General features: G+C 47.7%; 1 long non-coding RNA gene across 1 annotated transcript in view; it reads right to left on the minus strand.

Moving 5' to 3' along the window:
* The window catches only part of LOC137771237 (uncharacterized), a 66,026-nt gene extending 42,604 nt beyond the window's left edge, over positions 1-23,422 (minus strand). Inside the window, exons 1-2 of the long non-coding RNA XR_011075349.1 lie at positions 23,317-23,422; positions 15,479-15,638 (exon numbers count right to left, since the gene is read on the minus strand). This is a non-coding gene — a long non-coding RNA (uncharacterized lncRNA). The remainder of the gene's footprint in view (positions 1-15,478; positions 15,639-23,316) is intronic.
* Positions 23,423-27,082: the final 3,660 nt, after the last annotated feature.

Raw genomic sequence — 27,082 nt, forward strand, 5'->3', positions numbered from 1 at the left:
CTAGACTCTCTGCTTAGGACAGATCTATTGGGTTAGAGAAACAACCTGAGAATGGCACACTGGGAACACCCCCTTCTACCTCTGCCTTATAGTTCACACCAGGTCTTGAGAATCTGGATTTCATTTTAGTTTTCCCCTTGTGTTCATAACTTTAATTTTAGGAAAAAGTTTGTGATCTATATCCACATAGCATAGTCTTGGTAATGAAATGACCACTTAGGATGGTCTTAGATATTACATTTGGGGTTTTGCTTAGACCTGGCTATATACAAAGACAAAGCATGGCAGCTGTTAGGGGTTGGTATGTTTCTACGATGTATAAAGTTAGGGATCCAGGAATTCCCATATCCTAGCACTTGAAATTCCTACGGGAACCTGTATGCATAAGGCAATATTCTGCAAATATTCATTCATCAAACAAATATTTATTGAACACCTGTTACATGTCAAACACTGTGTTGGCATACAGTAGTGAACAAAATAGACAAAAATTCTTGCTCTCACGGAGCTTATGTCATGGTGGAGTGGGGATAGGACACAAGGGGTGGGGGGCAGCTAGGGGACCAGGCAGGAGGGTGAGGGGCACAGTTTGTATAACCCCAGGGGCAGACTGTCTGCATTTCACAATCACATAGATAACCAGACTGGCTGGCCCTGTTGCAGTCATTTGGAAAGATGACCGTTGTTTTTTCATCTTAGGTTATTCATAATCATAGCAGCCAACACTGAATGCATACTGTATGCCAGGCACTGTGCATTATCACTCCCATTTTACAGATGAAGAAACTGAGGCACGGCATGGTTAAATAATAGCCCCAATGTCACACAGCTGGAATGTCCATCTGACTCTAAAGATGTGCTCTGGAACACTGCTGATGACTGCCTCCGCCCATCTCTGAATGGGAGTGCTCAGCCCTGGAGGAAGGCCACTGGGCCTACACAGGAGAATGGAGGCAAAGCAGTGGGGATGGCAGGGAACTGGCTTACATATCATTCTGAGTCGTATTCAACTTACTCGTTTCTGCACCAAGGCCACCAATAAAGACTGTTTATAAAACAGTTAGAAAGCACTGAGCTGATCTCCCTGTGCTATGCAGCTGCTTCCCACTAGCTATCTATTTTACATTTGGTAGTGTATATATGTCAATGCCACTCTCTCACTTCGTCCCAGCTTACCCTTCCCCCTCCCCGTGTCCTCAAGTCCATTCTCTACGTCTGTGTCTTTATTCCTGTCCTGCCTCTAGGTTCTTCAGAATCGTTTTTTTTTTTTTTTTTAGACTCCATATATATGTGTTAGCATATGGTATTTGTTTTTCTCTTTCTGACTTACTTCACTCTGTATGACAGACTCTAGGTCCATCCACCTCACTACAAATAACCTAAAGGGGTGGGATAGGGAGGGTGGGAGGGAGACGCAAGAGGGAGGAGATATGGGGATATATGTATATGTATAGCTGATTCACTTTGTTATAAAGCAGAAACTAACACATCATTGTAAAGCAATTATACTCCAATAAAGATGTTAAAAAAAAAAAACAAAAGCAGTTAGAAGAACTCTCTTACAGAAGCTGCTGGTGACAGCAGCCGGTTGCTAGGTGTTGCTAGGGCAGCTTAGCTGGGAGTCTGGTAGTGAAGTAATTAAGCAGGGTATTTAAATTACCTCAGCTGATTCTCCCCAGAATAGGCAGTTGCCTGCATGAAGGGAGGTGACTAAGTTCCATCTTTCCTCCCAAAGACAAAACAGACAGGAAACCTTTTGAAGATGTGTAGGAACACGTTGTGGTCCGGGTGGTGAGCTCCTCTTCATCTCCCCCAGACTAGCTGGGCTGGCCAGGTGAGACAGGGGTGTTCAAAGGTGCGTGTGGGCAGATACTAGCAAGGGCAGAGCATGATGGGGGCCTAGGGATAGGCTGGGAGTAAGGGCAAGAGCCAGAAGCCAGGACCAGAGCTGATAGAAACCAGAGAAGAATGGGCAAAACAGCAGGGGAAAACCCCCCAAACTAGCCACCCACATCAGGTATGAGGAATCACCAGAATTTATAATGAGATGGAATGAAGTTACTGAACAGGGCTAGGAAGGGATTCTAAGCTGTGATATCAACCCTTCCACTTCTGGTCTTAACAGAAACATTTACTGAGCAAAGTGTCAGGCCCTGTACTAAGAGGTTGCATAGATTTAATATAATTGTATTGAAGATATGCAGTATTATGCTCCCATTTTACAGAGGAGGAAGCCAAGGATTACTCTTCTTGTCCAAGGTCAATCAGTTAACACTGGATTCTGGAATCAAACCCATTTCTCTCTAGCTCCAAAACAGAGACCTTTAACCACCCTGCTAGTTTGTAGTTACTCTACTTATGGGAATCTCCATGTCCAGCTTGCTTTAAAAGCACTGAGCTACCTCTGACACTGCCTGTCCTGGCCAGGCTTGGCTCAGGACCTGCCATGGGCTGGGGTCTGCAGGTGTGAACACCAGTGTGGCCAGCTGCAGGTTTCTGGGGGAAGACCAGTGTACAAGGAGCGAGGTAGGGGCCAAGAGCATGCATACTGCTGGTGAAAGAGGCTGCAGAACATGGTGAGTTCTGTGAGAGGTGAGACAGTGCTTGGAGGATGCACAGAGGAAGGAGGGAGTGAGTAATGAGTGGCCCGAGGCATGCCCTTGACATTTTCCTTCGATCTCTGTTTTTCATTCTCCAGCAAGCTGTGTAGTTCCCAGAGATTTGGCTAGCTTGTTGAAGACCTGAGCAAGCTTCTGATGCCCTCACACTCACTTTGCAGTGGCTTTGGAGTCTTGCTGTGGAGGCTGTAGTCATTCTGGCCTTGAATATTTGAGAAAATATATGAGAAAAAATTTTTCCCATAAATATGGTGATGAGAGTCAAGAGAAGTCACAATGTGTATTAGTTAGCTTTCGCTGCCTGGTAGATCACCACATTCTACCCCATTCTCTCATGCACCCCATTAATATGGCAAATCTCATACAGTTTCTGAGAGTCAGGAATTCAGGAGAAGTTTAGCTGGGTGGTTCTGGCTCAGGATCTCTCATGAAGTTACAGTCACGATGTCAGCTAGGGCTGTGGTCTCATCTGAAAGCTTGTCTGGGGTTGGGGATCCACTTCCAGGATGGTTTATTCACGTGGGTGTTGGCAAGAGGCCTCAGTTTCTCTCTATAGGACTGCATGAGTCTTATATAGGACTGCCTCTCGTAATGACAACTGGTTTTCCCCAGGGTGAGTGTTTGGAGAGAGGGAGAGGGCAATGCACTTTTTGACCTAGTCTCAGAAGTTCCATACCATCACTTCTGCCATATTTTATTTGTTGGAAGTGAATCACTAAGTCTAAGGGGAGGAGAAATAATCTACACCTCTTGAGTGGAGGAGTATCAAAAAATCTGGGACATATTTTGGAGACCACCACACTGTGCAAACAGAAACCTGGGTGAAAAAAATTACATGGCCAAATGCAGAGATGGGGAGTGGGCAAAGATCCTCCAGAGATGGCTGCTGGTGCTAGGCAACACACTTGCGCTCTGCACACAGGGGAGAGAGGGCTTGTGTGCTAGTCTCTGGTGACTGCTACCATCCAGATGACAATGATACCTTCCATTTTCTCTTTGTCTGAAGAGAAATCTCATTCTGTGCAAGCCAAGCTGTTTATGGATCTTTCTAGCTATTCACCCATTCATATGGGACCCAGGGCATGATAACAGCTATTCAAACTGTGGAATGTTAATTAGATGGAAAAATGTACACTCCAGCTATCTCCATTTCAACTGAGAAATCTGGCTGAGGTATATAATTTGCTTCAATGTCATCTGTGTCAGGATTTTGAAAGGGTGGCAATATATCACTGTGTTAGACAAAAGGCGTGGGATAAAAGGAGAAGGAACTATTCACGGCAACATGGGTTTCAGGATATTAGTAAGTGCAAATATTTGCTTCTCTATGGAAGCATTAAAGCTCCCTTCTTATTTCTTGGTTCTCATGCCCTAAGTTATTTGCTTTCTACTGCTGACACTGAAGTAGAATATTAGCTCATCTTTTGGCTCTGAAATGTAGCTTGTGCACTTGCACAACAGGCAAGTGCAACAAACAATCTCAGTGCTGACTAGTCCCCCCTCTGTCTTGACTGTGATTCGGGGAGTCTGTGATGAAAGGAGTGACTGATAGCCAAGTGTGATATTAAATAGGCTGCAGAGGGAGAGCTCCGAATCATCTTCACTTTGAACTTACCTCTCTCCCTTCCTCCTTTCCTCTCTTCCTCCATGCTACAGTAGCTACCCTGATGAGAAGATAGATGCCTGGTGACTCTTCCTCACACGAGGAGTCATTGGTCTTACCTCCGTGAACCTTGATCCTAAGGCAGTCTCAGTCACATCTTGGCAAATAGCTCAGACACCTCTCCTGTGGAAGAGGACATCGCCAAGAAAGTCACAACTGCCTCCCAAGTAGAGGAGGTGATACAGGCTCCCTGTGGAGGGGACAGGAGAGCTGTCCAGAATTTCTGCGGACTTACAGTGAGCAGAGCATGCTCAGGAAGGGCATATTTCATAGGACCAAACCGTACTCCACGCAGATTCCTCTCTACTCATCAGGGAGGGTGTAGAACTTCAACGACATCCCTTTTCTAGGTCACAAATATTCCACAAAAGGGAGAACAGACACCTCTTTCCACATCCTACCTCATTCTCTCATGCACCCCATTAATATGGCAAATATGAGTTTATCTTGGGGGCAAGAACTAGTTTGGAAGGAAACTGACCCTTGGGTGGTGAGATGTCTCATTTTAGACACACCAGAGGAGCATCCACTGCAGCTCAGAGGGGCCGACCTGCCTCTGTTTCTTCTACCCCCCTGGCATCACAGGACCAGAAACAACTCTCTCCCTCCCAGGGGAGTCGGTGGCCTCTGTGTAAACTTGGCGAAAGAGGGAGTCACAAGCCCACACTACTTCCCTCTAATTTCTAAAGCCAGATCATCAGAGGTAATGGATGTGAAACTACTTTCACACAGTGGGACCTTGATCAATATTTGTTGAATAAATGAATGAATAAACTCTAAGGTGGTGCAAGAGTACAGCAGTCTGATTATAGCTATTTATTTCATTGTCAAAGCATGAAAGGGTTTGGGTTCTTTCAGAAATCACCCTCCTGTTCTCTTCAGTTTCCACTCCAAAGCCAGGGAGGTCGTCTCAGAGGAGGTGGCATTTGAACTGGGTGTTGAGCGGATCATTCATACTTTAGGTCAAGTGAATTCAAATTCACATGTTCTGTGTATGAGCAGGTGCTGGGTTAGGGTAGGAAGTTACTGCAGTATAGGGGTTTAAATAGAGGGTTCCAGACAACATCTGGATGTGACTCCTGGATCCTCAATTACTGACTGTAAGTTGCGTGGATAGTATAATCTTCACCTTCCCAATTTATATAACGAATTTAATAGTAGTACCTTTCTCAGGAGCTGTTGGGAGGATTAATTAAATGCAAGTGTGCATACAAGTAATCAAGATATCACAGCATAGTAGGTATACACATTGGCTTGGCACACAGACTGTGCCAGAAGCCCTGGATTTGAGTCCTAGCTCTGCTACTAGAACGTGTGTGAATGTGGGTAAGTTACTTAAGTTTTCTATGCCTCAGTTTACTCCTCTGTACACTGGTGATAATGTATTGTGGGGATTGATGTAACATGTATAAATAACTTAACACAGCGCCTGGGACACAGATAACAGTCACACTTGTTAAGAGGAGTATAAAACATTAAGAGCGGGCTTCCCTGGTGGCGCAGTGGTTGAGAATCTGCCTGCCAATGCAGGGGACACGGGTTTGAGCCCTGGTCTGGGAAGATCCCACATGTCGCGGAGCAACTAGGCCCGTGAGCCACAACTACTGAGCCTGCGCGTCTGGAGCCTGTGCTCCACAACAAGAGAGGCCGCGATAGTGAGAGGCCCGCGCAACGCGATGGAAGAGTGGCCCCCGCTTGCCACAACTAGAGAAAGCCCTCGCACAGAAACGAAGACCCAACACAGCCAAAAATAAATAATAAATAAATTTTTAGAAAAACAAAAAACAAACATTAGGAGCACAACCCATGAACCAGACTGCTGGGGGTGAATCCCATGTCTGCCATTCATAGCCAGGTGCCCTTGGCTAAGTCCCTTAACCTTTCTTTGCCACAGTTTCCTCAACTATAAAGCAGACATAATAAAAGCACTTGCTGTGTAGGGTTGTTGTAAAGATGAGTTAATGCATGTAAAACAGTTAGTACCATAAGTGTTAGCTTATTGCTATTGTACCGATTTGGCTGTTTTCCATTCACTTGCTTTTTCCCTGGGACATTCCACCCACGGAAGGTTCTGTCCCCAGTGTGCCTTGCAGGTTGCGTAGCTAGGCTGTCCTAGAGACATGGATGGAACACAGGCCTGCCTGGCTTCGAAGTCCAAGTGCCTTAACTTGTCACAGGTCACTCCATCCACTTGTGGGAAAGGCGAGGAGGAAGAGTGACTTCTGCGGCTGTGTTTTAGGGGTTGGTGGGCCAGCAGGTGTGGCTGCTCATAATCTACTCTTCTTGCGCATACCTCAGGAGGAGGCCTTGGAGGCACCTGCTTCTGCCAGAGGCAGGGGCTGTTGGACCTTCCCAACGTGATGGGGCGGGAAGCCGGCTCTTCCGTGGCTGTCACCTGGTAGCCTCCAGTCATGACAGGTGTGTAGCTCGGAGCCCAGACTGATGACAGCGAGGGCAGGAGGCTGCAGTCATCACTCAGTGGCCTGATCATTGGGTATTTCTATAATGACAAATCATAACTGCTTCTCTTGTCATCGGTGTAAAGCATTTCCAAAGCAGTGATTTCGCAGGAGGGGACGTGGCTGTTATCCACCTAAGACCATGGAAATGCCCAGCGTTGGGGAGGCGAAGCCTGGCTGAGTGGGGCCATGTTGGTGCACTGCTGGCCTCTGGGTATTCAGCGCTGGCATTGTATGCAGAGAGATCAGCCTCCTGTCGTAACATTATCACTGTTAATTCTGCAGAAGCATCAGGTTGAGATGGTCTTGGATACTTGCAATTTATTATTTGGCTCCAACCTCTACTATTTTTTAATTTGACCAAAGGACAATTGTGAGACATAAACATCAGTGGAAAGTCCAGTCTTTCTTAGTCTGCAAAATGCCTAGCATTCAAAGTGAAGAATAATCTTGGAAATTTATTCTCGGGCCTCTGGCCTATTACCTGAGCCCTGAGGATCAGATTGGGGGTAAGAAAGCTCCAAAAGGTCTGCTTTGGCCTCCAGGATGTCAAATCTCTGCTGTCCCCCCCACATCTAATTCCCACGAGAGAAATGCTGGAAGATAGGCTGAAACCATCCTTGTCCTAGGGCATCTAGGGGCTGCAGAGGAGGAAGACAAGGCCACGGGTAGAGAGAATATCAGGTGTCATTGAACCTTTCTGAGCTGGACGTCCATTTCCTCATCTGCAAAATGGAGTAATTGTGAGGATTTATGAATTAATGCTTGCATAGCACTTAGAACAGTGCTTGACACATGACGTGGGCTGCCTGTAAGTGTCAGCTACGAAGAGTATGTGTTTCAGACCTCTCAGAGTTTGAGCCCTTTCCAGCCTAAGAGATGCCATGGAGATGAAGATGAAAACCTCTCCAAAGGGCCAAATCATTCTCTCTGTCTTTTATTTTTCCTGGGAAGATCTCCCTTCAGTCTCTGTCCTGGTAGCCCCTGCCCTCCCCAGGCTCAGCTGCTTCCAGGGAGGACCTTTTGCCTCCAGGGCCAGACCCACCCGGTTGTGGAGCTGGTTCTGATTCAGCTCATCCGTTCATCCAACACAGTACCAAGCACCAGTGCCAGGTGCTGGTGACACAGAGGTGAAAGGAATGGGGCCCTTGCCCTCAGGAGCTCACAGTCCGCTGGGGAAGATGGGCCTGTACACAGATCACAGCCATACATTTTGACAACTCTGAGGTGGATGTAGGGACAGGGTGCCAGGGGAGAGTCTGAGGTGGCAAGGGGTGGCTGCCCACCAGGTGGCACAGGAACATGTTCCGTCCAGGAGTGACCTTGTGGCTAGTTCTCACGATGGGATGAGTGGAGTGAGGTGTACCATTTCTGGCCAGGGATTTTAAGAAGCAGATATGCCCCTTCCAGCTCCTCTCACCCCTCCCATCTGCTGGATGCAGAAGACTCTGAGATTCCAGGGTTATGGAGCCAGAAGATTCACCCCTAAATTTCCATGTGAGGGAAAGCTTCTTGCTGGCTAGCGACACTACATTCAACTATACTGGGATGAGAAATAAACTTCGAAGGGGTTAAGTCACTTACATTTAGGAATTTACTTGTTATCTAGGATTATCCTAGTGGACACAGATGTCTAATCCAACTGGTGGCTTCAGGGAAGGATTCCAGGAAGAAGTGACCCCGGGTCCTTGGTGCTAGCTGGGTAGACTTGTGGGGACAGTGGCCGTGTTGAGATGAGGGGTGGGTGGAGGGAGGTGGGGGAAGCTGGGAGGATCCTTCAGGCAGAGAGATCAGAATAAATGGAGCATAGAGAGTGTGTGTGTGTGTGTGTGTGTGTGTGTGTGTGTGTGGTGTGAATAACAGGCCATTCAGTGTTGCTGGACTATAAACAGTGGGGCAGAGGGCAGTAAATGAAGCTGCAGGACTTTGTTGAGGACCACGTAGGACCTCGTGTTCCAAAGAGTTACAATGACTCCTATAGACCACAGAATGGCTTAAGGTGGGCAATAGGACCAGATTTGTGATTTCTAAAGATCACTTTGCGGGAAGTGTGATGAGTGGATTGGGGAATGTGAGACCAGAGATAGGGAGACCAGAGAGCAGTAGGACGGGAGGTGGTGCAATAGTCCAGAGGGGATGGGGGTGGTGTGCCTGGGCCGGTGGTGGAAGGGGCAGAAAGACCTGGTGATTGGTTGGGCTGGTGGTGGGGAAGGAGGCACATGAGATGAAGCCTGGGTTTGTAAAGCCATCCATCATTTTTACTCACGCTACAAGTGGACAGGAAGGGGAAATTGGGATTAAATTTTTTGTGATAGGCAAGCCCTTATTTTTTTTCTCTTCTTTTTTTTTTATTTATAAATTTATTTATTTATTTCTGGCTGCGTTGGGTCTTCATTGCTGCATGAGTGCTTTCTCTAGTTGTGGCGAGCGGGGGCTACTCTTCGTTGTGGTGCATGGGCTTCTCTTTGCGGTGGCTTCTCTTGTTGTGGAGCACGAGCTCTAGGCATGTGGGCTTCAGTAGTTGTGGCACATGGCCCCAGTAGTTGTGGCACACAGGCTTACTTGCTCCGCAGCATGTGGGATCTTCCCAGACCAGGGCTCGAACCTGTGTCCCCTGCACTGGCAGGCAGATTCTTAACCACTGCGCCATGAGGGAAGTCCCTTCTCTTCTTTTTAAGTTAACTCTCTATAGCACTTACTAGGGGCCAGGCACTTTTCTAAGCCCTTTACGTATATTAACTCATTAATCTTAATAATAACTCCACAGTGGGTACAATGATTAGACCTATTTTACAGATGAGGAAACTGAGGCACAAAAGGTTAAGAGACTTGCCTAAGCATAGGATTTGGACCCAGGAAGTCTGTCTCGCAGTCCATGCTCTTAGCTGCTGTGCTGTTTCTTCTCTGGTATGTAGTATAAGGTCCCAGTTAGAGTGCTTCTCTGAACCCAAGGGCCCACATAGAACTTTTTGGACACTGAAGCCAGCCTGGACTGGACCTGACTATTCAGTGATCCCAGTCTGGACACTGAGATCTGGACTCCTGGGACTCCCATCCAGGGCTCTGCTCTGTAGTCAGGCTCCTCCCCTGACTCCAGACTTGCTCTTCCTTAGCATCCTTTATCACCCTCCTTAGCCCTTCCACTGCTGAGACCCAGTGTGAGGGGCAGCTGGATGCCCATTGTTATGACACTCTTGGGACCCCTGTAGCCCTGAAACACCAGGACAACTGCCCAGGCCACACAGCCAGTAACTAGTTAAATTGGATTCAAACTCAAATCTGTCTGGCTCCAAAACCACATACTTTCACCATTCTGTGGGTTCCCCTATTATCTCCAGAGGTCTACACTCCATCCTCAGGACTACAAGATCAAGCCTAGAGCAGTCCCCCATTCCTCCTGGGCAATGCAGAGTTAGATCAGGCCCCCCGAGGCTGTACTCCAGCCCAGGTGCCATCCGTGGGGACACCCCCGCTCTCCTGGTGCCAAGTAGAAAGGAAGAGAGCCCAGACTGGCTGTCCAGGTGAGCCCAGCTGGCTAAGCTGCAGCTCACAGACTTTGGCTAATTTGTTATTAATTATTTAGGAGCACAGAACAATCCTAACAAGATGCAAAAATCAATGGCTGAGGAAAAGAAAAAGCAACCTTCTGAGCAGAATGTGCGTGAGGTGAGTGGCTTTTAAAAGGCCTTGACAAACTATTTGGTGTGCAGCCTGGAAAGTGGAGAATAAATGACTTTCTTACATTGATTCATATATTTTTTTCCAAGTTGGAAAGAGGAGGGAGGTAATGGGCGAGGGTGAGGGACCTGGTTGGCCTCGCAATGCCAAGATAATTATTGTTCAGTTAGAAGCCAGTGATTTTTTACTAATCATATGCATGGAGAGCAATGGGGGCTATAATGGGTTTCCAAGTGATGGAGGGTGCAATAAAGGTCAATTAGCAGTAATGGCATTGGTTGGGAAAAAAGCATCAACAACCCAGGACACAGCCAGTGCCTTCCTTCCTACCTCCTTTGTGCCCAGCAATGGGGAGATAGGCTGAGCTAGAGGGAGAGTGATCCCTGCTGAGGGATGGGACTGGGCAGGAGAGGCCCTGGGCACACAGCCTGTGTGAGGGCCACACTGCATGCCTGGGTCTAGGCTGCCAAGTTCAGTGCCAAGACACATGGCAGCCATTCCTGAGACAGCGCCATGGCCTCCATCTGGCAGAACAGGCTGGGCAGGCATCCCTGCCCTGACGTTCCCACCAGGGGCCCAAGTAAGTCAAGAGGGGTTGCCAGGGGCTGGGAGCCTTGGGGCCTCGGAGCAAGTTTATAGAACGGAGAGACCTTACAGTGGCTTACCAGGCCCTTTGTGACCTGCCTGGCCACTCCCCTCCCCCCGCCCCCGTTGTGATTTCCTCTCACTCTGATGCACACATGCTGGCCCTCTTGCTGTTTTCCTAACGTGGCGGGCACCCTCTGCTCAGAGCCTTTGCTCTGTTCCCTTTGTCCTGATTGTTCCTCACCTAGATATTTCTATGGCTTGAAATCTTACCTCCTTCAAGTCTTCAGCACTCAAATACACCTCCTCAATGCAGCCTACTCTAATTTTTTTGGCAGGGGAGGGTATACACCTAGGAGTGGAATTGCTAGATCATACGGTAACTCTACATCTAACTTTCTGAGGACCTGCCAAACTGTTCTCCACAGTGGCCATGCTGTTTTCCATTCCTACCAGCCGTGCACGACAGTTCTAACATCTCCACACCCTCCCCAACACTTGTATTTTCTGTTTTGTCGATAATAGCTATCCTAATGGGCATAAAGTTGTGTCTCTTTGTGATTCTGATTTGTGTCTCCCTAATGACTAATGATGTTGAGCATCTTATTGTGCTTGTTGGCCATAGGTATGTCTTCTTTGGAGAAATGTCTATTTAGATTGTAGCCTCCTAATCTCCTGGGTGCAGGGAATAGAGGGAGTGTCCTGTTGTCTGTCTTTACCCTGCCCGGGGCAGCTAGGCCTGCAGAGGCACTGGCCAAGGGGATGGCATTTGAACTGATGTCTTCAGGAGTGCAGCTGGATGGGAATACTAGGTGCCTTGAGGTCTTCAGGATGAGCTAAGTCATGGCTCACATGGGAGAGGTGAGGTTCTGGTGTCACGGCCCTTGTACAAAAGCAACATCTCCAGGGCTGGAATTGGGGTGGGGATGGTGAAGGGGATGAGGTCAGAGAGGAGGCAGGTTAGTGATAAGTAAGGGCAGTTATGTCCACACAGTGATTATGGGCTGGCAGGGAATGGTGTGTGCATGGGTGTGTTGTCTGCATCTCTGGGAGGGGGCAAAGTATCTACTTAATCTGCCATCCTGCAGCCAGGCCAAGTCCCAGGCTGCATATCCTCTGCAACCCGCCTCTGTGTTCCCTGGGAACTGGGCTAATCCACAGCTCTGTTCTCACATCTTCACCCCACAATCCACACTGGGTGCTGACGCCTAGCAGTGGGCAGGCTTGTGTGTACACACGCCAAGTGTGTGATGCTCTAGAGGGGAAGGAATTGGGAGGCATGTGGATCCGAGACAGGAAATGGAGATATTGGTTTCAGTGTTCCACATTCACTTGATAGAGATGTGGTGTTAGTTTCTGAGCCTAGGCTCTGAGTTCTGCTTCTTCACAGCCCAGCGGCAAGAGCACTGGACATGAGATCTCGTCTTGGGTCTGCCTCTCACTGAGTGAGAAGGGGAATTAAAGTTGGTAAGGAGAGGCTCGTGTACTTGAGCAGGAAAAGGCTGGCTCCCTTTCCTCTGTGGGGGAGGGCCAGGGGACCTGCTTCCTGAGTCTGACCCTGCTGAGAATCATGGGGGGCTACTGTACACCTCACCTGTGCCCTCAAAGGTACAAACAAGCACCCTTTATTTAGGAATTTGTAAAGACCACAAACAGCTTAGCTAAGAAGTGAGCCCCCTGCATTTCGCTGACTCAGTTAACTTCGTCACGACTACACTTAACGTCAGCCACACACAATACGAGGCTCCACTTCAGAGAGGGCCATGTGCTCACTGCCAGCCCCAGTTCCCCAAGGTGACATTGACCTCTTTAGACACAGGCCACTTAAGCACCATCCGGTTCCCCCGCCGCCTGCCTTGTCCTGATTCTGCATATTCTGCCAGCCCATTTCTGCTTCCCACTCCAGTTCATGACCTGCACGGCTCCACCCTGGTCATTTTTCCTTTCAGAGCAGACGCCTTGCTCACCCAGAGTTCTCAGGCATTCCTGCTTCGGGGGATCAAAATTTAGCCTTCCAATGACTGAGTTTTCATGACTGTGTTTCTGGGTTTCTAGCTATTCCTGGTCCTGTGTGCTACTGCAAAGATTACTGTGACAGGGAAGCAGTGGAAGTTTGCTCTTCTCCCATGTGAAGGCATATTGGCTGCTGCAAGGTGTCAGCCCAGGGCTTGCTTGGGTCCCCAGAGCCAAGTCCAGCAGACCAGGTGCCAGCATGGACTGTGGTCGATGCAGACCCCACTTCACCTTCCAGTTTTGCTAGGGTGACCCCATTGCCCCAGGGCCTGGGTAGGCCAAGTCAACTGGGTAGGGCTGGACAGGACGGTACTCCAACTTGTCTCCCTCCTTTTAGATATACAGACCACCAAGACCCACAGACCCGCCAAGAGTGGGTGCTGGGCAGACAGCCCTCTGACATTCATCTAAGTTGTTCATCTTATTATTTTGTTTCCTATTGTATTGTTTTATTCTATATCATTTCATTTTACCTTATGAGCTTGGTTGTTTTCACAGCCGACCTCTGCCTGGCTCTCTGCAGTTATTCTTTTCTTTAACATCTTTATTGGGGTATAATTGCTTTACAATGGTGTGTTAGTTTCTGCTTTATAACAAAGTGAATCAGCTATACATATACATATATCTCCATAGCTCCTCCCTCTTGCATCTCTCTCCCACCCTCCCTATCCCACCCCTCTAGATGGTCACAAAGCACCAAGCTGATCTCCCTGTGCTATGCAGCTGCTTCCCACTGGCTATCTATTTTACATTTGGTAGTGTATATATATCCATGTCACTCTCTCACTTCGTCCCAGCTTACCCTTCCCCCTCCCTGTGTCCTCAAGTCTACTCTCTAAGTCTCTGCAGTTATTCTTGATCACAGCTGCAGTCCCAGGGAGGTCCCCTCTCCAGGGGTGTCTGGCAGAAAGGGGAGCGATATGTCAGGGGCAGGGGAAGCTGGCAGAACCTTTTTGTCTACCTAATATTTTATTAGAGTCCATGTAGCAATGTATATAAAGCAAGTCCCATGGTGGGAAAATGCAGAATAAATTACTGCCTGCAATTTCCTGTTTGGCATTGATTTTGTAGATTGGAGACTCAAAGTGGGAGTCTGGTATTAGTATGTCAACATCACTGTTGAAGGTCCCACCAATTGCTCATGAATCCTACAATGTCAGAGCCACACGGAGCCTTGAGACCAGCCAGTTGAACCCAACATAACAGGGAAGAGCCTCAGAGACCCAGAAAGGCCTGAGGCTACATGGCGAAGAGGACATAATCAGGGCAATGATACTAGTTCAGCTTCAGCATCCCGAGGCCCAGATTTTAGCAGGTGTGAAAGATTGTTTTAAGGCAGCCACAGTTGGTTATTACTTATGGAGAGTTCCCATCAGAGCAGATGGCCTGCATTCTCTGTGTTTCAGGTTCAGCCTTGAGGCTCTTTGGATTTTTTGATTCCTTTGGCAGCCAAAGGCAGCTTTGAGCTGCTAAGAGCTGTTACGGGAGCAGAAAGTGCCCAGGGCCTGGACAAGTCAGTTACCCAAAACTGAGTTACCCTCAGTTTTGCCCTCTGTGCCATGGGGCTGGTAATCCCTGACCTGTTTCTGCCAGACGGTGACAGATGGATGTAAAAGAGCCCTGTAAATGGAAAGGCCTCCTTCGTAGCAACAAGCCAGGACCTGAGAGGGTTTAGTGAGGAAAGGAAAGGCTCCCATCTAAAAGGCCTGCTCCCCTCTTGAAACTGTCTCCCCAAGTCTCACCCTCCCCCAGCACCTCACCTCCTGATCCCTGATGCCAACACCCACCAGGAGAGAGAAGTTGCCATTTATCATGCTGCCCGACACTGTGTGTTCTCCTGTGTCTACACATTTTCTTTTTACTCTCGCCAGTGATTACACTGGATTCTCTTTTTCATACCCTACAGAGCTGTGTTCATCATCTACGGGTGTGTAACAAATCACCCTAGAACTTAGTGGCTTAAAACAACAATCATCATTTTTTTCTCTCTCATGTTTTCTTTGGGACAGAAATTCTGGAGCAGTGTGGCTGGAAGGTTCTGGCTTGGCCTCTCCCGAGGCCACGGGCAGATGTCAGTTGGGGCTGCCCTCATCTCATGGTTTGACTGGCCCTGGAGGATCTGCTCTCAAGCCAGTTCACTTGCATGGCCGGCGAGTTGCTGCTGGCTATAGGCAGGGCCTCAGTTCCTCTCGCCAGGGCAGTGTGAGTGTCCTCACATCATGGCAGTAGGCTTCCCACAGAGCAGATCTGAGCCCAAGGAAGAGGCTGCCAGGCCCTTATGACCTAGCCTCATCTTCTCTGTATTGCGTTAGTCACACAGGGCCAGCCAGCCCTGATGCAGTGCGAGAGGGGATTACACAAGGGCAAGAATACCAGGAGCCAGGCATCCTTGGAGGTTGGCTACCTCAGTCTACCTTCCGGCTCCTGTGATCCAGACATGTCGCACATGAAAATACACTCACCCCTTTCCAAGGTCCCCCAAAGTCTCATTCCACCGAAGCCTCAACTTGAAGTCCTGGGTCTTGTCATCTAATCAGGTCCAGGTTCAGATGAGGCTCCTTGGATGACTTTCTCAAATACAGCTCCTCCTGTACAGTTCCTCTTGATCTGTAGGCCTGTGAACTAAAGAAACAGGTTGCCTTCACTCCACCTAATATACAACCGTGGGAGAGGCACAGGATGACCACTATAGGTCCTCTTGTAAAAAACAAAACCAAAACAAAACAGAAAAAGGAAAATGAGAGTTACACAGGGATCCTTAACAATTCTGAAATTCTGCTGGGCACATGGGTAGTTTATGGATTAGAACTCAGCCCTGCTGCTTGGGAATGGCTCTCCATGGCTCTAGGCTCCACCCTCTGGGCTCAGAGGCAGAAGTTCTCTGAGCCATCCTTTCTTTTCCATAAGAAATGGTCATTGTTTGCAGCTAAGTCATTTTCTCAGCCTGCTTTTATATGATAGTTTGCAGGGCCAAAGACCAATTTTCGTACTGTACTGCCTCTGCACCTTTTTGTCCAAACAGGTAGTGTTTCAGACAGTGCAATCACCTTAAAATCATTGTGAGCTTTCTATGAATCTTACTGCTGTTCTCTCCATTAGATAAAACTCACAACCACAAATATCAATAACATAAGCCCTTTTCTACCTTGAGTTCCCTGTAAAGCTGCTAGGGGACACCACACTTAAGATTATCAGAAGCCCTCAGTGGGGGTAGGGAGGCAAGGATTGGGAGTTTGGGATTAGCAGATGCAAACAATTATATAAAGGATGGAGAAACAACAAGGTCCTACCGTATAGCACTGGGAACTATATTCAATATCCTGTGATAAACCATAATGGAAAAGAATATGAAAAAGAATATGTATATGTATGTATGTAACTGAATCACTTTGCTGGACAGCAGAAATGAACACAACATTGTAAATCAACTACAATAAAATTAAAAAAAAAGATTATCAGAAGCCCTATTGTTTATTGGTGAGGCTCTATGAGGGACTTTTTTTTCTGTTTGAATCACTGCCTCACGTATTTCCAAGGTCTTAATAAAGGGTTTTATGTCCACTTCCCCAGGGGCATCTTCAGACCATACATCCTGACAGTACCCTAGGTTTGATCTTTGCCTAGAGGTCATTTAAAAATTTTAGCATCATTTCCTGCCTGGAGAGTCGAGAATAAGACATTTTAATTTTCTTTCTTTTTTTTTTTTTTAACATCTTTATTGGAGTATAATTGCTTTACAATGGTGTGTTAGTTTCTGCTGTATAACAAAGTGAATCAGCTATACATATACATACATCCTCATATCTCCTCCCTCTTGAGCCTTCCTCCCACCCTCCCTATCCCACCCCTCTAGGTGGTCACAAAGCACAGAACTGATCTCCCTGTGCTATGCGGCTGCTTCCCACTAGCTATCTGTTTTACATTAGGTAGTGTATATATGTCCATGCTGCTCTCTCTCTTTGTCCCAGCTTACCCTTCACCCTCCCCGTGTCCTCAAGTCCATTCTCTATGTCTGCGTCTTTATTTCTGTCCTGCCCTTAGGTTCTTCAGAACCTTTTTTTTTTTTATTCCATATATATGTGCTGGCATACGGTATTCGTTTTTCTCTTTCTGACTTACTTCACTCTGTATGACAGTCTCTAGAAGACATTTTAATTTTCAAACCCAGCGAGTCCTGACTCCTTTGTGCTCAATGGTTCTTTCCTTAACATGTTCTCTCTCTTTTCACATTTGATTATAAGCAGCCAGAAGAAGCCAGGTGATGCCTTTGATATTCCGCCTGGAAATCGCCATTGCTAGATTATCTAATTCATTTAGTACATTTTGTATTCTCCTTTTTACCACAGAAGACAGTGTTACTAAAGTTTCCCTGACTGTATTATGCGCTGAATGCTTATGTCCCTCCGAATTTATATATTGAAGCCCTATCCCCCAATGTGACCATGTGTGGATATGAGTCTTGTGTGGAGGTGATAAAGGTAAAATGAGGTTGCAAGGGTGGGGTCCTAATCTCTAGGGCTGATGCCCTTATAAGAGGAGGAAGAGACACCAGAGAGCTCTTTCTTTGCCATGTGAGGACACGGTGAGAAGGTGGACATCTGCAGGCCAGAAGAGCTCTTATCAGGAACTGAATTGGCCGGCCCCTTGATCTTGGACTTCCCAGCCTCCAGAATTGTGAGAAATAAGTTTCTGTTGTTTAAGCTACTCAGTCTGTGGTATTCTGTTATGGCAGCCCGCGCAGAACAACACACTATCTAACAAAGATCCCTTTTCCTCCATCTTCCAATGTGATCTTCCTTACTTTCCTTTACGTCCTCATGGGTAGCATCCTTGAAGGCCATCAGATTCCACAGTTTCTTCAATACACTTCCACCTTCTGCCCTCAAAGCCACTGTTCCGTTTTTAGTATTTTTATTACAGTATCATACCCCTTCCAGGTACCAAAATCTACATTAGTTACCTGTTGCTGCTAATGTAGGTCAAACGCCCCAAAACTTATTGGCTAAAACAGTGATAGTCACTTATTATCCCTCCTAGTTTCTGTGGGTCAGGAATTCAGGAGCAGCTTGGCTGAGTGGTTCTGTCTCAGGGTCTCTCAGGAGGTTGCCGTCAGATGGTGTCTGCAGTCATTTTACAGGCTTCCTGACTCCTGTGTCTGGGGCCTGGGCTAAGAAGACTTGAACAGCAAGGAGCTGAACAGCCAGCACTCCTCACGTGTCTTTCTCAATGTGCTTTCTCCATGTGATTTCTCCAGCATGGTGCCTTCAGGGTAGCCAGACTTTTTACAGGAAGGGCTTTTTACAAGAGGGGCTCCCAAGGCACGTGTTCCAACAGAGAGCCAGGCGGAAGCTCTGTGCTTTTTATGACCCAGTCTTGGAAGTCACAGAGCATCATGTCCGCTGCACTCTATGCATGAGAGTAGTCACAAGCCCTTGCCAGGTTCAATGAGAGGGGGCATAGAACCTACCTCCCACACTGTAGCAAATGCATGTGGGAGGGATACATACTTACATACATATAATCTGACATAAGCACCCAGCACACAGTGGGTCTTTATCGAATGTTTGTTGCTCATTTAATTGGTTTACTGACCTTGTGGCATAATCATCATAATAATGTTAAGAATAAAAGTAGTAATGATAATAACAACTATAACAACCTTTTTTTTTTTTTTTTTTTTTATTCAAGACCCATTTATTCTCTAGTTCTGCCCACATGGAGACACCCTCCTTGAAAAGGGGTTGAATCCTTCCATTCACTTTAACACCCTGTGCTGAAAACATGTCTTTCGAGGTTTCAACTCCGAGATCCACAGTCTTAAAGCACTGATTCTTAAACCTCATCTAGATTTCTCCCCTTGGATGGGGGGAGATGACCCAAACACAGAGCAGAACAGCTCAGGACTGTGGGCTCTGCTCGTCCAGAAGACCTTGCAGCTCCCCTGACCAGCCGGCTGGAGCCAGGATTAGAGCCCTGAGACGAGGGGTGCCTGCTGGGCTGCCGCCACAGGTCCCAACTCCTGTCCTCTTCACTAGGCTGGCTGTCACCTCTAGTTTCCCTGGAGTCTGGGGATTCCAGACGGTCTCCGCTCACACTTCTGTATCACACCTGCAGCCTCAGCACTGCTGATCCACACCAAGGGGGAAAAGCACACAGAACTGCTTTGCAACACACCAACATTCCACACAAAAGTTATTTCATAAGCCCGCAGGTTCTTTTTCATCAGAGGACATTCCCAAGGCCATGACTTCCCCTGGCTGCCCAGTGCCCTCGCCAGCACACTGGATGTGCGTGGCCACCGTGCTGAGTCGGGCACACCCCCTGGCTCCCCTCTGGCGCACTCTCCTGCAGAACTGAGGACGGTGCCCTGGGCGCATCAGCAGAATCTGTCCTGAAGCCAGTCCTAGAGTGACAAGAGCCACACCTGCAGGTCTATTCCACTGACCAGACGCACAGGACCGAGCTGAGCCCACGGACCTTGGTCTGGACTGTGTCGGCTGGTCATTCTTGCCGAGGTTCACAGGCCAACAGCCACTGTCCTTCCTTTCCTGCTCATCACTGCACCAGCGGGTCACTCCTACCTGCTGCCGTCACACACCTGGCAACCTCGTGTTCCCGGGCCAGCCAAGAACTGAGACCCCAGCAGGCCCCTTGTTCCCAGCAGGCAAACTCCCCATTAAACTACTGCTGCCTAGCCGTGTTCTCGAGGCTTCAGAGCCGGGAAAGTGCGGAGAGGATAGCAAGCCGCGGCGCCCACAGCCCCAGACCCACGATGCTCCGCGGAGGCGCCGGAACCTCGCCGCACCCACTCCCGCCAACACAAGGGACCTCTGCGCCCGCCTGTCCTGCGAACCCGGGCGCACATCCGACCACCGCGACCCACGATGGAGACACGGGGGTGGGGCTCGGTCGGCAGCGGGCGCTGGGGCGGGCGGGGACCCGGGCTCCGGCCCCCGAGGCCACGCGGACCCAGCCCGCCCGCCCTCCCTCCCCGCCGCCCGGAAAGCACAACCATTTATTAATTACTTACTACTCTGTGAAGGACTTCTTTTAAAATTTCCTTTGTGATTGAAGTGTAACTTTTATGCATCAAAGTTCACAAAGCTTAAGCGTACTGCTCAATGAATTTTTATACATGTTTACAGACCTGTACTCAACCTAGAACTAGAAATAGAAAACTTCCAACACACCATAAAGGTTCCTGCATACCCAATCAATGCCCTTCCTCCTCCCAGATAAACACTCTTCTGATTCCTATCACCATAGATTAGTTTAGCCTGTTCTTGAACTTCGTATAAATGAACGCCTATTTTTGTTTAGCTTCTCGACTCTGCAAAGCACTTTATATGCATTATCTCACTTAATTCTCACAACAATCTTATGAGATAATCAAGAATTTACATGCTGTTTATACGTTGGCCAAGTGTGTTTTGTTTAGGTTGCACAGTGTTTTAAAAAATATTTTGTGTTTGCCTACTTCTAGCATTAGAAGTTGAATGCAATCCCTTGCTATTTTATACCCAGGAAAAGTCATTTATTTTTCCTGCCTTGGCATCTGTAGGCATTGAGTTTGCAGACTCTAAGGGGAGAACTATTATTGCCTCCAGCCCCTGAGAAAACAGAGGTTCTTTGAGAGGCTAAAAAACATGTGTTTAAAATCCCACATCAAGTTGATGGCAGCAGCGGAATTTGAACTCAGGTCTGTCTTCCTCCAGGACTCCCCTGTAAGGATCAGAGAAGACAAGTTTGTCCTCCAAGTCTATTGTTTCTGACTCTGAAATGCCCTTGTCTGCAGCCCAACTACCTCTGCCTTAGCCTGTGGGCATTGCTGGCCACTGTGACCAGCCCTATTCCGACCCCAGTCAGCTCTGACACTTACCGAAAGGATCCCCAAACTCCCACTTGGTCCTGACAGTCCCAAACACATTCCATGTTGCTTTCTTTTCACATCTTTGCTGGTTCTTCCTGCCTGCAATGCCCACCCCCTACTTAGTCATCCATCCTTCAGCCTCAGCCAAAGATGCTACTTTCTCCTTGTTGCTTGCACCTCCCCTGGCCAATCAAACACTTCTTTTTCTTCTCAGCACACTGAGACTCAGTCTTTAAAATTTGCAATGCAATTACCAAAAGATGAGTCAGACTGACCTAGAGTAACTTTTAGGAGTAAGATCAGAGTATCAGTCCCATAAAAGGTTAAAAAAGAAACCTAATGTCATTTATCTGATCTCTGCTAAATGCATCACTAACTTTTTATTGATTCTTAAGAAAGAGCAATGAGAGAAATCTGTGCCACCCCCACTGGGTGCCCAATGAACAAGCAGTCGGAAGTTTATTACTTCCAGATACCCCATTTGCTTTCCAGATACTTCCGTGGGTTTCAATTCCATCTCAGCGATGCTTGCTGAGCAGCCCTGGGCTTGACGTACAGGCTGGGTGTCTGGGAGAAAGAAAAGAGAGGCTGCAGCCCTGGGTTGGGATGCATCAGGGGCCTGGTTGAGGGTGTATGTGGAGACAATGGCAGGGTGGAATGGCAGCTGGTTGAGGGGTACCCGGGCATATTACTAGAGTTCAGGGTTCTTGATCCCGGCCCTATCTCTTCTCTTTGTGAGATCTTGGGCTAGTTACTAACTTCTTGCAGCTTCAGTTTTCTTATCTGAGAAATGCATATTCCAGGTAACTTTAAGAGTTTTTGGACCTGGGGCAATATAATTGCCCTCGATAGAATTTTGCTTTTCCTCCATGTTTTGAAAATTGATTCAGAGGTTTGAGATGCAAAATGATATTTTCTTTCTTACAGCAGTGTTAAACCACCATGGAAGTGACCTTTTACTGGACATTTACTGTGTGCCAGCCTTGTGCTAGGCAGGCCTGTCACACGCATTCCCTCCTTCCTCCTTACTACAACCGCTGCCATCTCCCCTGGATGGATGAGGACAGCAAAGCTCACAGAGGCGAAGTCACTTGCTGGATGTCACATGGTCGGTGCATTACTGAAATCTGACTGAGCAAATCATTGGTAAAATAAAGGGTGTCCTTTCTAGTTTATTTTCCTGCTCAACATCTTTACTTGCCCTTTGCCTTTTGATAACAAATCTGGCATAACTGGCCAAAGGCAAAGTCAGTCATAGTACCCCATGTCATGGGCCCAGGATTGGTCCAGGAGGGTGCATGTGGTGGGGACTGGGTGAACCAGAGCCCTTCCCTCTGATTTTCCAAACTGGAGCCTGAGAGAGAGCTCTCTTCTTTCTTGGATTATGGTTTCAGAAGGGGGCGGGGCTGGAGGTAGTCATGATCTCTCTCACAACTTGCGGGGGCAAAGGCAGAGGTGGGGAGAGTGGAGAGAGAGAGAGAAAGCTGACGGTAACTGGGTCCCTGTTTCAGTTCCTGTGCTGGACCCTGTTATGTGCTGCCCATATTCTCCTTCAGGAATTGTATTAATCTGCTTGATCTGTCATGACGCAGTACCATAGACAGGGTGGCTTAAACAACAGAAATTAATACTCTCACAGTTCTGGAGACAGGAAAAGTCCAAGATCAAGGTGCCAACATGGTCAGGTGCTGGAGAGGGCTCTCTCTTCAGCTTGCAGTTGGTCACCTTCTCACTGTGTCCTCACAGGGCAGAGAGAGAGCTCTGGTGTCTCTTCTTCATATTAGGGCACCAGCCCTATTAGATTAGGGCTCCACTCTTATGACCTCATTTAACCTTAATTACATCCTCACAGGCCCTATCTCCAAATACAGTCGCATTGGGCATTAGGGCTTCAAAGTTTGAATTTGGGGAGTGGGGGAGACACACACTTCCAGTTTGTAATGGGAATGAAGGACTGCTTACCTCCATCTGCCTGGGAGCTGCCCGTCTACTACAGGGATTGCCTCAGCTAAAGAAAGCTGCCTTGCTGGTCATCAAAGCCTTGCTTCCTTAACTCAGGACCACTGCTAAACACGCAGGGATAAAGGTTTGACATCCTCTCCTCAGCAGTGAAGGGTCATCCCAGCTTCAGAACGCTCCCCAGGTGGCCTGGGGCTTCCGTCAAGTATGACAGGTTCACACCTCAGGTTCTTCCTCCGCCCAGTCCTGCTTCCTTCCCTCCACAGCTCTCCTGAGCAAACTTCCTCCATGCTAATATCCATCTAAGATCCGCTTCCTGGGGAACCCAGCCCCTGCGGCTCCTGCAACTGCTTACTTCTTTATCTTTTTAATTCTGTGAGCTACTCCAGGAATGTGTCCTTATTTTTTGCTTAAAACTCTATAAAATCAGAGCTTTAAATCCGTTATTAAAATTACCAAAAGTCCCGTCACCTGTGATCTCAGCTGCCTGGAACCCTGATGTAGGCGATTCATAGGGGGACGAATGGAAGCCGCGGCAGAACCTCCTTCCAGCACCTGCAGAAGCTGGCTCGCTGACCTGTGTCTGGGAAGAGATCATGGCTTCCGTTTCTCCTCCACCTTTCAAATCTCGCGGGAATGGCTCTCATTCGTGGATTCGAAACGAGAACCCTGCCGCACGAGAATCTGGGAAATGTAGTCTTTAGGTTTCCTGCTTCTGTGGATACAGGAAGAGTTCAGGGGGCAGGGATGGTGCTGAGTGCTAACAGTCAGCAACCAGCACAAAATACATTTGGAAATTACAAAAAAACATACAACTCAAAGAGCCCCGTGAGATGTGAAGGAGAATACATCTGTGAATTTCCTTTGACAAGTAAAATGTACCATGCAAATATAAGGTGTTGCTGGAGAGGGTTCAGAATCGTGGGCGAGACATTTCAAGGAAACAATTCAGTTTTTATTTTTAAAAAACCAGGTAATTGACACAATTATTTTTTGTTTTAATGTTCTGAATAATTATTTCCAAACTCTTGTTTTAAGTGAGTGAATGTATTTATGTGCATTTGTCAGAGTGCCTGTTTGTTGTGTGATGGGTTCACATATGCAATTTCATGTTTTCTCTGTGTTTGTGTGAATCTGAGTGAGGAAGCCTCTGTGTGTGCGTGTGTGTGTGTGTCTTGCATGTTGGAGTGTCTCTGTATATGTGTGTATACATATACAGTGTATATGCATGTATTTGTGAATCTGTGTGTGTGCGGTTTGCATGTTGGATTGTCTCTATGTATGTGTGTACACATACTGTGTATATGCGTGTATTTATGAATCTCTGTTCATGTCTGAGTCCACTCCAAATTTTAGTGAGGATGTGAGAATTGGCCTTTCTCAGCACATGGATAAGCACCATAATTGAGCTTCTTTTCTCTCCTTTCTGACAGCCACACGATCTGCTTTCTTGCCCCAGGAGCAGCTCTTTGGCACCAGGGAGCAAAGGGCAAATGATTTGTCATTACAGAGAGAAACTGAAGAAGCTGGGAATAGAATACAGAGAGGGTCTTTTTTTTTTTTTTAATTTTATTTATTTTTTTTTGGCTGCGTTGGGTCTTTGTTGCTGTGTGCAGGCTTTCTCTAGTTGCGGTGAGTGGGGGCTTCTCACTGCAGTGGCTTCTCTTGTTGCGGAGCACCGGCTCTAGGCGCGCGGGCTTCAGTAGTTGTGGCACGCAGGCTCTAGAGGGCAGGCTCAGTAGCTGTGGCGTTGAGCCACGGGTTTAGTTGCTCCACGGCATATGGGATCTTCCTGGACCAGGGATCAAACCTATGTGCCCTGAATTGGCAGACGGATTCTTAACCACTGCACCACCAGGGAAGTCCCCAGAGAGGGTCTTTGACTGAGCTTGGTGAGCTTTCCAAAGGGGAGGTTTTATAGCACGGTCATGTCAATAAAGGAGTGGAACTCTGTGCGTGTGCATGTGAGTGTGTGTGTCATGCGTGCACACAGACCTGGGCTCAGGCTGGGGACCATGCTAATAAAGTCTATCAGAACATCTGTCCTAACTATTCCTGCAATGCCTTCAGATTCCAGACTAGACCCCTTCTTCTCCCTCCTGATTCCTCTCACCCTCTCTCCCACATCCAGTTCTATATCTCAAACAGCTCTCTGTCTACAATAATCTCCCCATCCCCACTGCCTTGCCCTCGTGCATTTCTGCTCATGACCATGGCAACAGCCTCTTCAGCGTCTCCTCCCTTCTACCTTCAAATCATTCTTTTACTTGAGAAAATTCATGTTTTCTGCATATAAACTGCACTCCTATTTTATTCCTCCATTCCTCACTGGGTGTAGAAATGAGTCCAGAAGTCAAATGGCTTCCACAAGGAACCCCACTATTGCATTACTGCAGTGAGCTGAAACTTGCAATTCATGTCTTTTAATTAGATAAGCCGCTAATTGAGCAGGGGCAGCCCAACCTGATTTGAGTCTTGATACAGTGATTTGAGCCCTAATTACAAGGAGAAGAGGCATCATGATTCCTAATCTAGTCTTATCCCTCTTCACACTCCTGGCTGCAGCTGCCATGGGAGGGAACATTCTGGACTATAAGATGGCTCTTCAGTGGCTGGGGCTGAACCAAGCCCTGTGGGAGGACAGGTCTCCCTATTAAAGATGTTTTTCTGCATGGGACTGGTCTTGGCTTTTTTGACTTCACAAGTGAATCTGGAAAGGACAGGATTTCATCCTCCCAGAGCAGTAGAAAGTCACCCTGCTTTTGAAGCAGCTTCTGAATCATTCTAAATCATTCAGAAAAGCAATTGCCTCCCACCATTTTGCAAGGGCCTTGCTTCTTCCTTCCCTCTGTTCCTCTCTTTGTACCAGGCCCTTAATTATGAATTAGCTCCATGAGGTTGAGCTGTCTGACATGATCTTCACTGTATCTCTAGCACTGAGAGCCTTGCACAGGATTGATATTCAGTATTTTGTCATTGTATGAACATTCCAGATACTCATTGACACTGTTGTTGACCCCAAGTAAACAGACTACCAGATATATCTCCAGCAAAGATGGGTTTGTTTGAGACCAGCAGAGAATTGTACTTCGAGGTCTGCAACCATGGAGAGCCACCTCCAAGTCCCCACACAACAAGGGAAGGAGAACGCTTTTATAGAGGGGAAAAGGAAGCTGGGAGGGCTACAGTAAACAGAGAGTCCATGGCTTTTCATTGGCTGCGTTGTTGCTAGGATAGAAGAGTCTTCTTCCTGTTGGGTTCCGCTGTCATGGCAGGGCATGAGAGCTCCCCCTTCTGGTCTTCTGGTCTCTTGACTCTATTTACTTGAGGTTTCTGTTGGTTAATTTCACACTGGGATACAAAGATGAATCCAACATAGATCCTGCTTTACAGAGGACGGAGACAAGGAAACCAGCAATTAAAATACAGCCAGGCAAGGGCAATGTGAGAGGTGAACACAATGCGATAAGGGAGCCTAGAGGAGTAGAATCTGACTCTCCTGCAGTCAGCAAATATTTCCTGGACAAGGAGATGACCAAGCCGAGTCTTAAAGGTTGTGGTAGTTTAGGTGGAAAAACGGGGGAAAAGCATTCTAGGTACAGAGAATAGCTTGGGCAAAGTTGTGAAGGAAGCATAAAGTACCAGGATGTGTTCAGGGAATTGTAAAACGTTTGGAGTGGCTGGAACATAGGGATGAGGAGGCAAGTGGTGGGATGTAGGGCTGGAAGGTCTGGTCCTGGGGGCAGGGCCGCAGTGTGTGACTGCAGGCCGTTCGCTTTATGAGGACACCTGCCAAGGCGCGGAGGGGCTGAAATACAGCTCTGGCTCCACCTGGTAAGCACGTGCTTATAGCTACATCCTCCCAGATGAGGCTCTACTTCTAATTTACAAAAAAGCTCCTATGGGCCAGCAGTGTCTCTGTGGAGGGCCTTGCAGATCTTGCTAAGAGTGCACCTCTATTGGGGGCAGTGGTTTTCAAACTTTGCTCGTTGGAATCACCTGGAGGGCTTGTTAAGACAGAGATAGTGAGGACCCACCCTTAGGGTTTCTGATTTAGTAGGTCTGGGGTGAAGCCTGTGAATATGCATTTCTTATATATTTCAAGTGATGCTAATGCTGCTGGTCCAGGAGCCACACTCCAGGAATTACCGATTTGGGTAATAGGAAGCCAATGGACAGGGTTAGGTAGCAGAAGCAGAGCCAGGGCTCCAGGTAAGAGGGATCTGTTTTCTGAGAT

This window comes from Eschrichtius robustus, chromosome 11 (genome assembly GCF_028021215.1).
Source record: "Eschrichtius robustus isolate mEscRob2 chromosome 11, mEscRob2.pri, whole genome shotgun sequence".
In the NCBI taxonomy this organism is placed as follows: domain Eukaryota; kingdom Metazoa; phylum Chordata; class Mammalia; order Artiodactyla; family Eschrichtiidae; genus Eschrichtius; species Eschrichtius robustus.